This window comes from Callorhinus ursinus, unplaced genomic scaffold (assembly GCF_003265705.2).
Source record: "Callorhinus ursinus isolate GAN/ISIS: 27379988/994484 unplaced genomic scaffold, GSC_fseal_2.0 scaffold39, whole genome shotgun sequence".
NCBI lineage: Eukaryota > Metazoa > Chordata > Mammalia > Carnivora > Otariidae > Callorhinus > Callorhinus ursinus.
The window spans coordinates 7,382,026-7,397,544 of NW_027397101.1; positions in this window are offsets into that span (position 1 = coordinate 7,382,026).

Consider the following 15,519-nt stretch of genomic DNA (forward strand, 5'->3'; position numbering starts at 1 on the left):
GTCTGCTCCCAACTGGGTTCCTGATGGAGGTCATACAGACATTTGAACTCTCAATCTCAGTTATCTATAAATTGAGTGGATGGGAAAATGTCTCCTAAGATTCCTAAGGACTTAAAAGTCCATGAATCTAAGTTCCCACTTTTATACCCACAAAGCCTGGCATGTTGCCTGGTATGTAGAGGTTATTTAAAATATTTGCTAATTAAACAAAAAGAAAATAAACAGAAGTTGAGATTTCAAATTTGAGGAAAATATCACAAGTGAAGGAAAATCTTATTTTTATTTTTATTATGTCCTGATGGTTTGCTATCTAAGACTATAATTATAAATGAAGTATGATTACATTTCTTTTAATGGGGTCTCTTTTGCTGATGAAACCTTTCTCTATATGGCCCCATAAGGACAGATGAAAGGTTAATGTCAATCAGCAAAAGATAAATAATCTAAGAACAGTGAGCAACAACAAATGGGCAAAAGAAAGAATAGGCAGCTCTTAGAAAAAATTCAGACAGTAAATAAATATTTAAGTACCCAACCAACCTCACTATTAAAGAAATACAAGGTAAAATAATACTAAAATATTTTCAGTTATTTGATGATAAATAGATTGATGACACCAAGTGCTAGGATGTGGAGAAACAGAAACTCTTACACTCTGTTGGTGGGAACCTAACTTAAAAAGCATATACTGGAGGGGGGGAGGAGCAAGATGGTGGAGGAGTAGGAGACCTAAATTTCATCTGCTCCCAGGAATTCAGCTAGATAGGGATCAAACCATTCTGAACACCTATGAACTCAACAGAAGATGGAAGAAAAGAACAGCAACAACTCTCTGAACAGAAAAGCGACCACTTTCTGGAAGGTAGGACGTGCGAAGAAGTGAATCTGAAGTGATATTCAGGAAGATCAATGGCAGGGGAGGGGGCCTCCATCAGCAGCTACTGGCAAGTGATAGAGCAGTGTAGCATAAAATTGGAAATTTTAGAAGTCTGCTCTGCTGAGGAATGTTGCTCCAGTGGCTAGGTGGGGGGGTGGCGAGGTGGAACCCTCACTGGGACAGTGTGGTCTCAGGACCCTCAGGGTCACAGGAAGATCAGGGGTGCCTGAGTGTGGCAGAGCTCTCAGGTATCAGAGCAGGGAAGCTGGCTGCAGAGACAGAGCCGAAGAGAGGGCTCTCAGCTCGGGGTGGCCATAAACTGTGATACGTGGCACAGTTGGGCCACTGCTCTTCCAGCAGGGACCCAAGAAGCAGCAAATCCGGGGAGACTCCCCTTCCTCCCCCAGGAGGAGTGGCGCAGTAGCACCACAGGGATCTGCTGGGTTTGGAGAGTCCAAATGGGGTTGTGTGCCAGAGATAGAAATGCTCAGTCACAGGCCAGGTGACAATGGAGTGTGGCCAGAGAGCGCGGAGACGGGAGTAATTGACTGCTTTTCTCTGGGGGCTCACTGAGGAGTAAAACCCCAAGTTCTCCACTCCTCTGGGGTGGAGATTGGGAGGCCGCCATTTTCACTCTCGTCCTCCAAAGCTGTATGGAAAGCTTGCAGGGAACAAAAGCTCCCGAGAGCAAACCCGAGCAGATTACTTAGCCCGGACAGGCAAGGGCAGGGCAATTCCACCTCTGGCAAAGACATTTGGGAACCATGGCAACAGTCCCCTCCCCCAGAAGGTCAGCAAGAATAGCCAGCCAAGACCAAGTTTACCAATCAACGAGAATGTCAGAACTCCAGCGCTAGGGGAATACTGCACAGAGAATACATGGCTTTTTTCCCATGACCTTTTACTCTTTCAAAGTTAATTTTTTTAATTTCTTTTTTTGAATTTCGCTTTTTCCCTTTTCAACCAACATTTTATCAATCCCTCTTTAAAAAATCTTTTTTATTTTTCATTTTTAGAGTCATATTCTATCCCTTCATAGAGGTTAACCTTATTTTTGATATATATATATATAAGTTGTTCTCTTTTTAAAATTTTGGGATACAGTTTCTTCTAACAGACCAAAATATACCCTAAATCTCTAGTGTATGGCTTTGTTCTAGTCTCCCACCTGATCACATTCTCTCCCCTTTTTTTTAATTCCTCTTCTTTCTTTGTTAAACCAACTTCTTATCAATTCCTTTTTTTTTTTTTACATTGTTCCATTTTCTCCCCATGCCTTACTGGTTTTTTAATTTTTTTAATTTTTTATTGTTATGTTAATCACTGTACATTACATCATTAGTTTTTGATGTAGTGTTCCATGATTATCAATTCCTTTTATAAAATCTTTTATAATTTTCATCTTTACAGTCATATTCCATCCCTTCATCGTATTTACCCTTATTTTTGTACATATATAAGTTTTTCTTTCTTTAAAATTTTGGGAGGCACTTTCTTCTAACAGACCAAAATACACCCAAAATCTAGTGTGTGGCACTGATCTATGCACCAGCCTGATCATCCTTGATCATATTCTCTTTTTTTTATCTTTTTCTTTTTCTTTTTCTTTTTTTTTTCTTTTTTCTTTCTTTCCCTTTCTTTTTCCCTGGTTTCAGGTCTCTTCTGATTTGTTTAGTGTATATTTATCTGGGGTCATTGTTACCTGTTAGCATTTTGTTCTCTCATTCATCTATTCTCCTCTGGACAAAATGACAAGATGGAAAAAAAATCACTTCAAAAAAAAGAACAAGAGGCAGTACTGAGTGCTAGGGACCTAATTAATAAGGACATTAGTAAGATGTCGGAACTCGAGTTTAGAATGATGATTTTATTTTTTATTTTTTATTTTTTTAAAGATTTTATTTATTTGACAGAGAGAGACACAGTGAGAGAGGGAACACAAGCAGGGGGAGTGGGAGAGGGAGAAGCAGGCTTCCTGTGGAGCAGGGAGCCCAAGGCAGGGCTCGATCCCAGGACACTGGGATCATGACCTGAGCCAAAGGCAGATGCTTAATGACTGAGTCACCCAGGCTCCCCCAGAATGATGATTTTTAAAGATACTACCTGGGCATGAAAAAAGCATAGAAGGTATTAGAGAAACCCTCTCTGGAGAAATAAAAGAACTAAAATCTAACCAAGTCGAATTCAAAAAGGTTATTAATGAGGTGCAATTAAAAATGGAGGCTCTAACTGCTAGGATAAACGAGACAGAAGAGAGAATTAGTGATATAGAAGACCAACTGATGGAAAATAAAGAAGCTGAGAAAAGGGAGATAAACAACCACTGGATCACAAGGGCAGAATTTGAGAGATAAGTGATATCATAAGATGAAACAATATTAGAATAATTTGGATCCCAGAAGAAGAAGAAAAAGAGAGAGGGATAGAAGGTATATTGGAGCAAATTATAGCAGAGAACTTCCCTAATTTGGGGAAGGAAACAGGCATCAAAATCCAGGAGGCACAGAGAACCCCTCTGAAAATCAATAAAAATAGGTCAACACACCAACATCTAATAGTAAAACTCACGAGTCTCAGAGACAAAGAGAAAATCCTGAAAGAAGCTCGGGACAAAAGATCTGTAACCTACAATGTTAGAAACATTAGACTGGCAACAGACCTATCCAGACAGACCTGGCAGGCCAGAAAGGACTGGCATGATATCTTGAGAGAACTAAACGAGAAAAATATGCAGCCATGAATACTAAATCCAGCTAGACTGTCACTGAAAATTGAAGGAGAGATAAACAGCTTCCAAGAAAAATAAAAACTAAAGGAATTTGCAAAAACAAAACCAGCCCTACAAGAAATATTGAAAGGGGTCCTCTAAGCAAATAGAGAGCCTAAAAGTAACATAGACCAGAAAGGAACAGAGACAATATACAGTAACAGTCACCTTATAGACAATACAATGGCACTAAATTAATATCTTTCAATAGTTACCCTGAATGTAAATGGGCTAACCCCAATCAAAAGACACAGGGTATCAGATTGAATAAAAAAAATAAGACCCATCGATAGGCTCTCTGCAAGAGACTCATTTTAGACCCAAAGTCAACTCCAGATTGAAAGTGAGGGGGTGGAAAACCACTTACCATGCTAATGGACATCAAAAGAAAGCTGGGGTGGCAGTCCTTATATCAGACAAATTAGTTTTTAAATCAAAACTATAATAAAGTATGAGGAAGGACACTATATCCTACTTAAAGGGTCTATCCAACAAGAAGACCTAACAATTGTAAATATCTATGCCCCTAACATGGGAGCAGCCAATTATATAAGGCAATTAATAACAAAAGCAAAGAAACACATTGACAACAATACAATAATAGTGGGGGACTTTAACACCCCCCTGCCTGAAATGGACAGATCATCTAAGCAAAAGATCAACAAGGAAATAAAGACTTTAAACAACACACTGGACCAAATGGACTTCACAGACATATTCAGAACATTCCATCCCAAAGCAACAGAATACACATTCTTCTCTAGTGCCCATGGAACATTCTCCAGAATACATCACATCCTAGGTTACAAATCAGGTCTCAATCGGTACCAAAAGATTGGGATCATTCCCTGCATATTTTCAGACCACAGTGCTTTGAAACTAGAACTCAATCACAAGAGGAAAGTCGGAAAGAACTCAAATACATGGAGGCTAAAGAGCATCCTACTAAAGAATGAATGGGTCAACCAGGAAATTAAAGAAGAATTAAAAAAATTCATGGAAACCAATAAAATGAAAACACAACTGTTCAAAATCTTTGGGATACAGCAAAGGCAGTCCTAAGAGGAAAGTATATAGCAATACAAGCCTTTCTCAAGAAACAAGAAAGGTCTCAAATACACACCTAACCCTACACCTAAAAGAGCTAGAGAAAAAACAGCAAATAAATCCTAAACCCAGCAGGAGAAGAGAAATAATAAAGATTGGAGCAGAAATTGATGAAATAGAAACCAAAAGAACAGTAGAACAGATCAACGAAACTAGGAGCTGGTTCTTTGAAAGAATTAACAAGATTGATAAAGCCCTGGCCAGACTTACCAAAAAGAAAAGAGAAATGACCCAAATCAACAAAATCATGAATGAAAGAGGAGAGATCATAACCAGCACCAAAGACATACAAACAATTATAAGAACATATTATGAGCAACTCTATGCCAGCAAATTAGATAACCTGGAAGAAATGGATGCATTCCTAGAGATGAATCAACTACCAAAATTGAACCAGGAAGAAAGAGAAAACCTAAACAGACCTATAACCACTAAGGAAATTGAAGCAGTCATCAAAAATCTCCCAACAAACAAGATCCCAGGGCCAGATGGCTTCCCAGGGGAATTCTACGAAACATTTCAAGAAGAATTAATACCTATTCTCCTGAAACTGTTCCAAAAAATAGAAATGGAAGGAAAACTTCCAAACTCATTTTATGAGGCCACCATTATCTTGATCCCCAAACCAGACAAAGACCCCATCCAAAAGGAGAATTACAGACCAATATCCTTGATGAACATGGATGCAAAAAATCTCACCAATATACTAGCCAATAGGATCCAACAGTACATTAAAAGGATTATTCACCATGACCAACTGGGATTTATCCCTGGGCTGCAAGGTTGGTTCAACATCTACAAATCAATCAACGTGATACAATATATTAACAAACAAAAGAAAAAGAATCATATGATCCTCTCAATAGATGCAGAAAAAGCATTTGACAAAGTACAGCACCCTTTCTTGATCAAAACTCTTCAGAGTATAGGGATAGAGGGTACATACCTCAATAGCATAAAAGCCATCTATGAAAAACCTAGAGCGAATATCATTCTCAATGGGGAAAAGCTGACAGCTTTCCCTCTAAAGTCAGGAATGTGGCAGGGATGTCCACTATCACCACTGCTATTCAACATAGTATTAGAAGTCCTAGCCACAGCAATCAGACAACAAAAAAAATCAAAGGCATCCAAAATGGCAAAGAGGAAGTCAAACTCTCTCTCTTTGCAGATGATATGATGCTTTATGTGGAAAACCCAAAAACTCCACCCCTAAACTGCTAGAACTCATACAGGAATTCAGTAAAGTGGCAGGATATAAAATCAATGCACAGAAATCAGTGGCATTCCTATACACCAACAACAAGACAGAAGAGAGACAAATTAAGGAGTCAATCCCATTTACAATTGCACCCAAAACCATAAGATACCTAGGAATAAATCCAACCAAAGAGGCAAAGGATCTGTACTCAGAAAACTATAAAATACTCCTGAAGGAAATTGAGGAAGACACAAAGAAATGCAAAAACGTTCCATGCTCATGGATTGGAAGAACAAATATTGTGAAGCTGTCAATGCTACCTAGAGCAATCTACACATTCAATGCAATCCGCATCAAAAAAGCATCCACTTTTTTCAAAGAAATGGAACAAATAATCCTAAAATTTGTATGGAACCAGAAGAGACCCCGAATAGCCAGAGGAATATTGAAAAAGAAAAGCAAAGCTGGCGGCATCACAATTCCGGACTTCCAGCTCTATTACAAAGCTGTCATCATCAAGAAAGTATGGTACTGGCACAAAAACAGACACATAGATCAATGGAACAGAATAGAGAGCCCAGAAATGGACCCTCAACTCTTTGGTCAACTCATCTTTGACAAAGCAGGAAAGAATATCCAATGGAAAAAAGACAGTCTTTTCAACAAATGGTGTTGGGAAAATTGGACAGCCACATGCAGAAGAATGAAACTGGACCATTTCCTTACGCCACACACAAAAATAGACTCCAAATGATTGAAAGACCTAAACGTGAGACAGGAGTCCATCAAAATCCTAAAGAAGAACACAGGCAGCAACCTCTTCGACCTCAGTCGCAGCAACTTCTTCCTAGAAACATCACGAAAGGCAAGGGAAGCAAGGGCAAAAATGAGCTATTGAGATTTCATCAAGATGAAAAGCTTTTGCACAGCAAAAGAAACAGTCCACAAAACCAAAAGACAACCCACAGAATGGGAGAAAATATTTGCAAATGACATATCAGATAAAGGGCTAGTATCCAAAATCTATAAAGAACTTATCAAACTCAACACCCAAAGAACAAATCATCCAATCAAGAAATGGGCAGAAGACATGAACAGACATTTTTCCAAAGAAGACATCCAAATGGCCAATAGACACATGAAAAAGTGCTCAACATTGCTCTGCATCAGGGAAATCCAAATCAAAACCTCAATGAGATACCACCTCACACCAGTCAGAATGGCTAAAATTAACAAATCAGGAAATGACAGATATTGGCGGGGATGCGGAGAAAGGGGAACCCTCCTACACTGTTGGTGGGAATGCAAGTTGGTGCAAACACTCTGGAAAACAGTATGAAGTTTCCTCAAACAGTTGAAAATAGAGCTACCATACGACCCAGCAATTGCACTACTGGGTATTTACCACAAAGATACAAATATAGGGATCTGAAGGGGTACATGCACCCCTTTGTTTATAGCAGCAGTGTCCACAATAGCCAAACTGTGGAAAGAGCCAAGATGTCCATTGACAGATGAATGGATAAAGAAGAGGTGGTATATATATACAATGGGATACTATGCAGCCATCAAAAGGAATGAGATCTTGCCATTTGTAATGACATAGATGGAACTGGAGGGTTTTATGCTGAGTGAAATAAGTCAATCAGAGAAAGACATGTATCATATGACCTCACTGTTATGAGGAATTCTCAATCTCAGGAAACAAACTGAGGGTTGTTGGAGTGGTGTGGGGGTGGGAGGGATGGGGTGGCTGGGTGATAGACATTGGGGAGGGTATGTGCTATGGTGAGCACTGTGAATTGTGCAAGACTGTTGAATCACAGATCTGTACCTCTGAAACAAATAATGCAATATATGTTAAGAAAAAAAAATAAGAAGAAGATAGCAAGAGAGGAAGAATGAAGGGGGGGAATCGGAGGGGAGATGAACCATGAGAGACGATGGACTCTGAAAAACAAACTGAGGGTTCTAGAGGGGAGGGGGGTAGGGGGATGGGTTAGCCTGGTGATGGGTATTAAGGAGGGCACGTTCTGTGTGGAGCACTGGGTGTTATGCACAAACAATCATGGAACATTACATCCAAAACCAATGATGTATGGTGATTAACATAACAATAAAAAAGTAAAAAAAAATAAAAATTTAAGAAAATTAAGAAAAGAGGAGAGAGAGAGAGAGAAAAGAAACAATCATGGTCCTATTTCCACTGGATACTGATGTTTTGGAGCTTTCTTTAATCAGTAGACTTGGTGGATGCAAGGGCCTATGTTGGTCTGAGGGAGAGGCCTGCTGGGCTGGCTCACAGACTGACTCATGCTTGTAAAGATTCTTTTGCCAAGTGCAAGGGCGCAGGGGTTAATGTAGCGGACTCCAGCCTCCAGTGGGCACTTTCTTTCTCTCTGAAGTCCGACTGTGTTGGTGGGCAGAGGAGTTAGAATATGGCCTCCACCCTTCCCTCTTGTCCCTGGGGAGAAGTCCTGGCCACCGCTATTCAGAAGCCCTCTCAGAAAAACAATCTCCTGTGTCCTAGGTTTTCATCAGTTCCCTGCCCTTAACCTGTCCGTCTTTGGGCCATTGGTGTGTCCGGAGCCGTAGAATTCCTGTATTTTATTTCTGACCAGTGGCTGGGATTCAAAATTCCACATTTTAAAGTGCCTGGTAAGGTGTGTCCCCACTCCAGTCCCCTGGAGGAGAGGCTCAGGGCATGCCCAGCACTGTCCCATTCCCAAAAAGATGTTTTCCAGGGTGCATGCAGAGGCTAGAGTTTATTGTAATGCTCAGAAAAAAGCTGGAACCAGGTTATTGGCAGTCTGCACTTGACTCAGTCCCCTACTCCCTCTTGTCCCAGAAGAGCTATGGCAGATGCTTAAATCTATTGTGGCAAACAGTGAAAAGCAGCAGCCAGGTTATTTACAATCTGCTCCAGTTTCTGCTTTCTACTCAGTTCTGCTGCAGAAAAGCAGCCAATCTGCATGCACACAGAGATTTAAGCCTTTTGTGGCTCACAGTGAAAAGTTGTTAAGAGGTTTTCTGCCTTCTGCATGCACCTCTGACCCTGTTGTTGAGCACCACTCAATGACTCCTGGCTGGCCTTTTGTTCTTGTAGAGGCAAAATATCCTCTTGCACATGCCTTCCAGGAAGGGGAGCGATCTTTCCCTGCGCAACCCAGGGCATCTCCTCACTGTGGCTTATTGTGCAGTCCTTACACACTGGGCTGTCTTCCACTTTCTCCCTCTTCCTGACTTTGCTCTGCAAAAGGAGTTCCCTCCCCTTCATGGCTGTGCAGTTTTCCTCTCCCCCAATTCACAGCTCTGAACCTCACATCTGCCATGTTCTCTTGCTCCAACTGTGCAGATTTTTTCTTTAATCTTCCAATCTTCCTCCTAGTTGTTCAAAATAGTTGAATGTTGATCTAGCTATATTCAAAGGATAAGTTCTGGGTCCCCCTACTACTCCACCATCTTAACTACATAATCTAGTCAACAGATCTTTGACAAAAAAACAAAGGCAATTGAATGGAGAAATAATAGTCTCTTCAACAAATGATATTGGGATAACTAGACATCCACATGTGAAAGAAAAAAAAAGGAATCTAATACACTGTCTTTAAATGTAAAAAGCTATACTATAGAACTTCTAAAAGACAAATATAAAAAAAAGTGATCTTGGATTTGACAATGAGTTTTTTGATCCTTTTTATCAACATTTCCCTCTTCTGTATGTGCATCTATTCTTCTCAATATCAAATAAATTTATGAAGGTACATTTTAGGATGATGAGATCCATATGTATGGAGTATAATAGGAAGTGATTCTATTAAAATAAAATTGTTTGTGTCAGCTTCTCAATCAGAGACCAAGCACTGAAAAAACATGTGTCTTGAGTGTCTCACAGAAGCATTCCTGGGTATTCCTGCTGTTAATCTTGGCTATCTGAATGTCTGCTGACACAATTTCTGGTGTCTAATAAATTTCTGTCACTTTAATTACATATATTTGTTTGAATGAAATTAAAACAATAACAACAACCTCCACAATCTCGTAAGAGTAGAAACACCTTTGAGTTCTTCAGTGTTCCCACAATGTGCCTATATCTGGCAACATAAAGCAGGCATGTGTAGTGATTCAGGATGTAAGAAGCTGATTTGAAGTCACTCTTATTCTACTACAATTCTATATTTGTGGTGTCTGGTCTTTTGAACTTCCAAAAATATATTTAGTGCAACAGACATTTTACAGAGAACTTTTCCAAATTGGAGAGACTAGAAGACATTCACATGGAGATTTTTGAAAAATTAAAAATCAAACCCTTGTAATAGGTTTACACTGAGAAGTCACTCTCCCAACCCATCAAATCTCAGGATTTTTAATGACTTGGCATCAGAATGTACACAAAACAAATTTAACTGTCTTATTGCTGCTCACTTACTGCTAACAAATCAAAATAACAGTGATAATGACAACAGCATCAACAACAATAACAACAACAGAGATCTAGAAGAGGGAGAAGAAAGCAACCAGTGCTGTTTGAATAACTCTAGACACTGTTTCCATGGAGAACAACAGCATATCACCCACAAATGGAGAGCAAATAGAGAAAGCATCTGTGGTTGAAATAACTAATGCAATTTTAAATTAAATGATCACTGAGAGGAGGAGGAGCTAAATGGCAGCATAGTAGGAGGACCCTAGGCTTGTTTCATCCCTTGAACACAGCTAGATAACTATTAAATCATTCTGAATACCCAAGAAATCTATCTGTGGACTGACAGAACAAATTGCATGAATAGAGGGACAGAGGAGGCTACATCATGGAAGGTAGGAGGTGCAGAGATGTGGTTTGGGGAGAAAAGGTTTGGGGGTGTTGCAGAGGGGATGGAGCCCTGGTCACAGAGAAAGGTGAGAGAGAAAAGAGCGCACAGGGGACCACACAAGTAAAACACTTCCCCAAAGCCATTGACTGGGAAAATTAGAGGGAATGATTTTTGTGAGTTTTTACAACCAGTGGAGCCCAAACCTGGAGTCTTAGAAGTCTATTCATGGTGTGGCTGGTATAGAGCCATGAGGACGCTACAGTGCTCCTGTAGAGAAGGCAGGCAGGTAACCTGGGGGGCAGACAGCATGATCACAGGATCTCCTGAGACACACTGGTAGAGAAGGTTTCCCCTTTTTGGAGCACATCTGAGAGAGATGGCATTGCCTCTCCAGGGACAAAGGAGCTCGTGGGTGATATTTCCCTCCCCCACCCCTCAGCATAGGCACAGAGACACCTGCTGAGGGTGGATAACCCAGACACTGGCTGCTTAGGGTACTTTGTTCTAAATTCCATGCTCCTGAGCTCCGCTGTGACTGCCCTTCTGCATCAAATTTACATTAATCCCAGTCAGCAAGACCCTCCCCCAGAAGACCAGGACAAGTCCCTGCCACACCAGGTCCTTAAAGTTTGGAGTCTTAAAACCCTTCAGGTCACTACATTTATATCCTTTGGGGAAATACCTAGTAGTGCAATTGTTGGGTCATAGGGTAGCTCTATTTTTAACTTTTTGGGGAACCTTCCCACACTGTTTTCCAGAGTGGCTGTACCAGCTTGCATTCCCACCAACAGTGTAAGAGGGTTCCCCTTTCCCTGCATCCTTGTTGTTTCCTGACTTGTTAATTTTAACCATTCTGACTGGTGTGAGGTTGTATATCATTGTGCTTTTGATTTGTATTTTTCTGATCCTGAGTGATGTTGTCTGTTGGCCATTTGTATGTCTTCTTTGGAAAAGTGTCTGTTCATGTCTTCTGCCCATTTCTTGACTGGATTATTTGTTTTTTGGCTGTCGCAGACCTTTCCATTCACCTCTTTGAATATATCACACCTTTGCAAGCCCTTCCAGCTTGCAAAGTTTCTGCTGAAAAAAACAGCTGATAGCCTTATGAGGTTTCCCTTGTATATTACTATCCTCTTTGGTCTTAAGATTTTTCCTTTATCACTATATTTTGCCAATTTAATTACAATATGTCTTGTTGTGGATCTGCTTTTGTTGATTTTGTTGGGGTTTCTTTGTGTCTCTTGGATCTGGATGTCTGTTTCCTTCCCAAGATTAGGGAAATTTTCAGCTATTATTTCTTCAAATAAAATTTTTGCCCCCCTTTCTCTCTCTTCATCTGGGACTCCTATGGTATGAATGTTATTACATTTGATGCAGTCACTGAGTTCCCTAAGTCTATTATTGATTTGCATAATTTTTTTTCTGTTTTGTTCAGCTTGATTATTTTCCATTACTCTGTCTTCTGCATCATTAATCATTCCTCTGCTTCTTCCATCCAGTGTGTTTCTCATTTCATTTATTGAGCTCCTTATCTCTTCTATGTTATTCCTTATCTCTGTGTTAAGGGGCTCACTCACGTCTTCTACTCTTTTCTCAAGTCCAATGAGTATCTTTATTTTTATTATGTTAAATTCTCTATCAGGCATTTGTTAACTTTATCTGTTTCACATATGTCTTTGTCCTGTTCTTACATTTGGGACAAATTCTTCTGTCTTCTCATTTTGTCTAAGTCTCTGCGCCTGCTTCTGTGTGTTAGGAAAGACAGCTATGTCTGCCATTCTTGAGGGTAATGGCATTATTAAGAAGAGGCCCTGTAGTTTCCTGTCATGTAGTGTCCCCTGTTCTTCAGGGCCAGGCACTTTAGGGAATGTCTCCAAAGCATGCTGTGTGTGCTCTGCTGTTATGTCTTGGCCACTTTATTCTTCAGGCTAGTTGTCTGCAGAGGCTCTCTTTGCTTGTTGTGGGCAGTATTTCATTCCTGGACTGATTGTGGCAAATTCTATTTAGGTGTGGTCTGGTCTTCTTATGAAATGAGATCTTTTGGCCCTGTTGTGGGAACTGAGGCCCCACAAAACTTCCGGGTCAGGAAGGTGTTGGCTGGGGTTTGGGCTGTTCTTTTCAGGGTTGGTGCCTGCCTTTCTGTGACTGAGGCAAGCCTGAATGGGAAGGGCAGTTCCACTGGAATGTGGGGGTGTGGGGTTTGGTGTAAGCAAGTTAGTAGCAAGGGTCAGTGCTGTGCTGCTTCCCGTAGGTGGTCCTGTGCTTATACTAAAGGGCATCGACCCACCCAGAGGTGTATTCCTGAATGCTGCCTCTGGGACAGGCTCAGAGATGAGCAAATAAACTTCCCACTGTGTGCCCCAGGTGCTCATCAGATCACTGTTTCCATCCTGTGTGTCTGTGGGATGCTTTCCCTGCCTTTTCTCCAAGAGCAGCCCCAATGCCTTCCAGACTCTATCCTAGTCAAGTCTGCTGACCTTTGACACTCCAGACTTTAAGCCCTGCTGGTTGCAAGAACTCATGAAATTCAGCCCCTCTCTTTCCAAGCCAATTGCTGTGGGGATTCATCTTCTTGTGTGGGTTCCCCTGTGTACTAGTCTGTTTTTTGACCTCTGTGACCACAGCTCCCTACCTACTTTGGCAGCCATGAACAGTTTCTCTCCCAAACCACATCTCTACACTTCCTACCTTCTTTGATGTGGCCTCTTCTCTACCTTTTGTTATGGAGTTTGTTTTGCCAGTCTTCAGATCGATTTCTGCGGTATTTAAGATGACTTGATAGTTATCTAGTTGGATTCATGGGACAAGGCATACCTAGAGTCATCTTACCCCACTGCCATCTTCACCTTCCCAATAATTCCCTTATTTTGTCTCAGCCAAACTGAGATGCTTTTAAATATTTTATTGTGCCTGTTTTTAGGAAAGGGCTTCTTGGAATATTTAGTCTTTCATCTTTCCTTTGTTTCTTTTGCACTATCCTAAATACCTAAATCTAATGACTGTCTTATTTGTTAATTTTATTTTTCACTTTTTATTTATTTTTTAAGATTTTATTTATTTTTGCAAGCGCAAGAAAGAAAAAGAGAGAGAGAGAGAGAGAGAGAGAGAGAGAGACCACAGTGGGGGGAGGGGCAGAGGGAGAAGCAGGCTCCCCTGCTCAGTGGGGAGGGACTCGATCTCAGGTCCCTGGGTCATGACCTGAGCTGAAGGCAGACACTTAACCAGCTGAGCCACCCAGTCGCCCTATTTTTCACTTTTTGAAATTAAATGAGGAAGGCAGAGTTAAGATGGCAGAGAAGTTGGGGGACCTGGGGCTTTCTTCATCTTGCCAACACAGCTGTATCAGATCACCTAGAACACCCAGGAAATCAATCTGAGGATTTGAAGAAGGATTTTCACTGTCGGGGGGAGACAATGTGGCAGGTGCAAGGTACATGGAAATGAATTGGGGGAGAGAAAAGCTGCTGTGCTCTGGAGGGGTGGGAAGAATTTCTGTGGAGAGAGAAAAAGGAGAGAGGGAAAGAGGGGTTGAGAGAGTGCAGTGGTGGGTTCACACAAGAAGAAAACTTCTCGGGCCAACTGAGTGGTGCAGATTTTTTGCAAATAGTGAGTGAAGCTCAAACTCTGGGATTTTGGAAGTACGTGACTTTTGCTGGAGCAGAGCTGTTGAGTGTGCTCCTGGAGAGGATGCCATTGGCCTGGGAGTGCAGACAGAGTGCTGTAGGGATCTCCGAGGTTCTCCGGGGAAGATCGATCACCTTCCTGGAGTACATTTGGAAGACAGTGTATTGCCTCTCCAGGGACAAAAGACCCTGCACAGACCAGCAAACAGCTTTTCATCAGCAAGGGGTGAAGACTCCTGCAAAGGGTGGATAACCTGGTTGCTCATTTTTGTGTTGTTATAACATAGAATTCACACATCTCACAGGCAGGGGACCATTTTTCTGTGACCAAGAGCACTAGTCAGAGGGAGGTGAGCCTCTAATCTGGAAAAGGGAGCAGATCGGAGTTGTTCCCAGTCCTTTAGAATTTGGAGTTTTGATTCTAGCTGTGCACCAAAGATAAATCACACAAGATTTGGAGTTTTGAATCTGAGCCATGCTAGAGATAAATGCAGGAGAGGTGGGTGCTGGGCATGCTTTTGGCCCTCACTTTTCTGTGATCTGGAAGGGGGAGTGTGTGAAATCCCCTTTCTGGGGTGGGAGAGTGGGTGTTACCATTTTATCCCCACTACCAACACAGTTGTACAACAGAGAGCAAAAGAGCAGCCCCTACTGGAGGTGGAAACCACTTACATCAAACTCAGTTCCCCTGTGCTTGGCAAGTGCTTTTTTACTGGGGCAGAACTGACTCTGAGCCTGCACAGCAGGCCTCTCCCCCAGAGAATAACACAGGCAGCGCATCACATGCACCAGGTCTACTGATCATACAGTGCTTCACAGTGTCCCCTTCAGGTCTGGTACAAATAGGGTCAGGCTGTATTTTTTCTTTTCTCCTATCACTTTTTTTTCTTTTTCTTTGGAATTAGGCTTATAGTTTTTTGTTTGTTTATTTTTTCTTTTCATTTCCTTTTCTCTCTTTTTTTTCTTTTTTAGTTCAGGCTTGCTTTATTTTTTTTCCCCTTTCTTTTTCTTTGGAATCAGGCTTACAGTTTTTTTGTTTGTTTGTTTTGATTGTCTGGTGGTTGTTTTTTGTTTTTGTTTTTGTTTTTTTAATTGTTCCTTTTCCTTTTCTTTTATTTTTGGATCAGGAT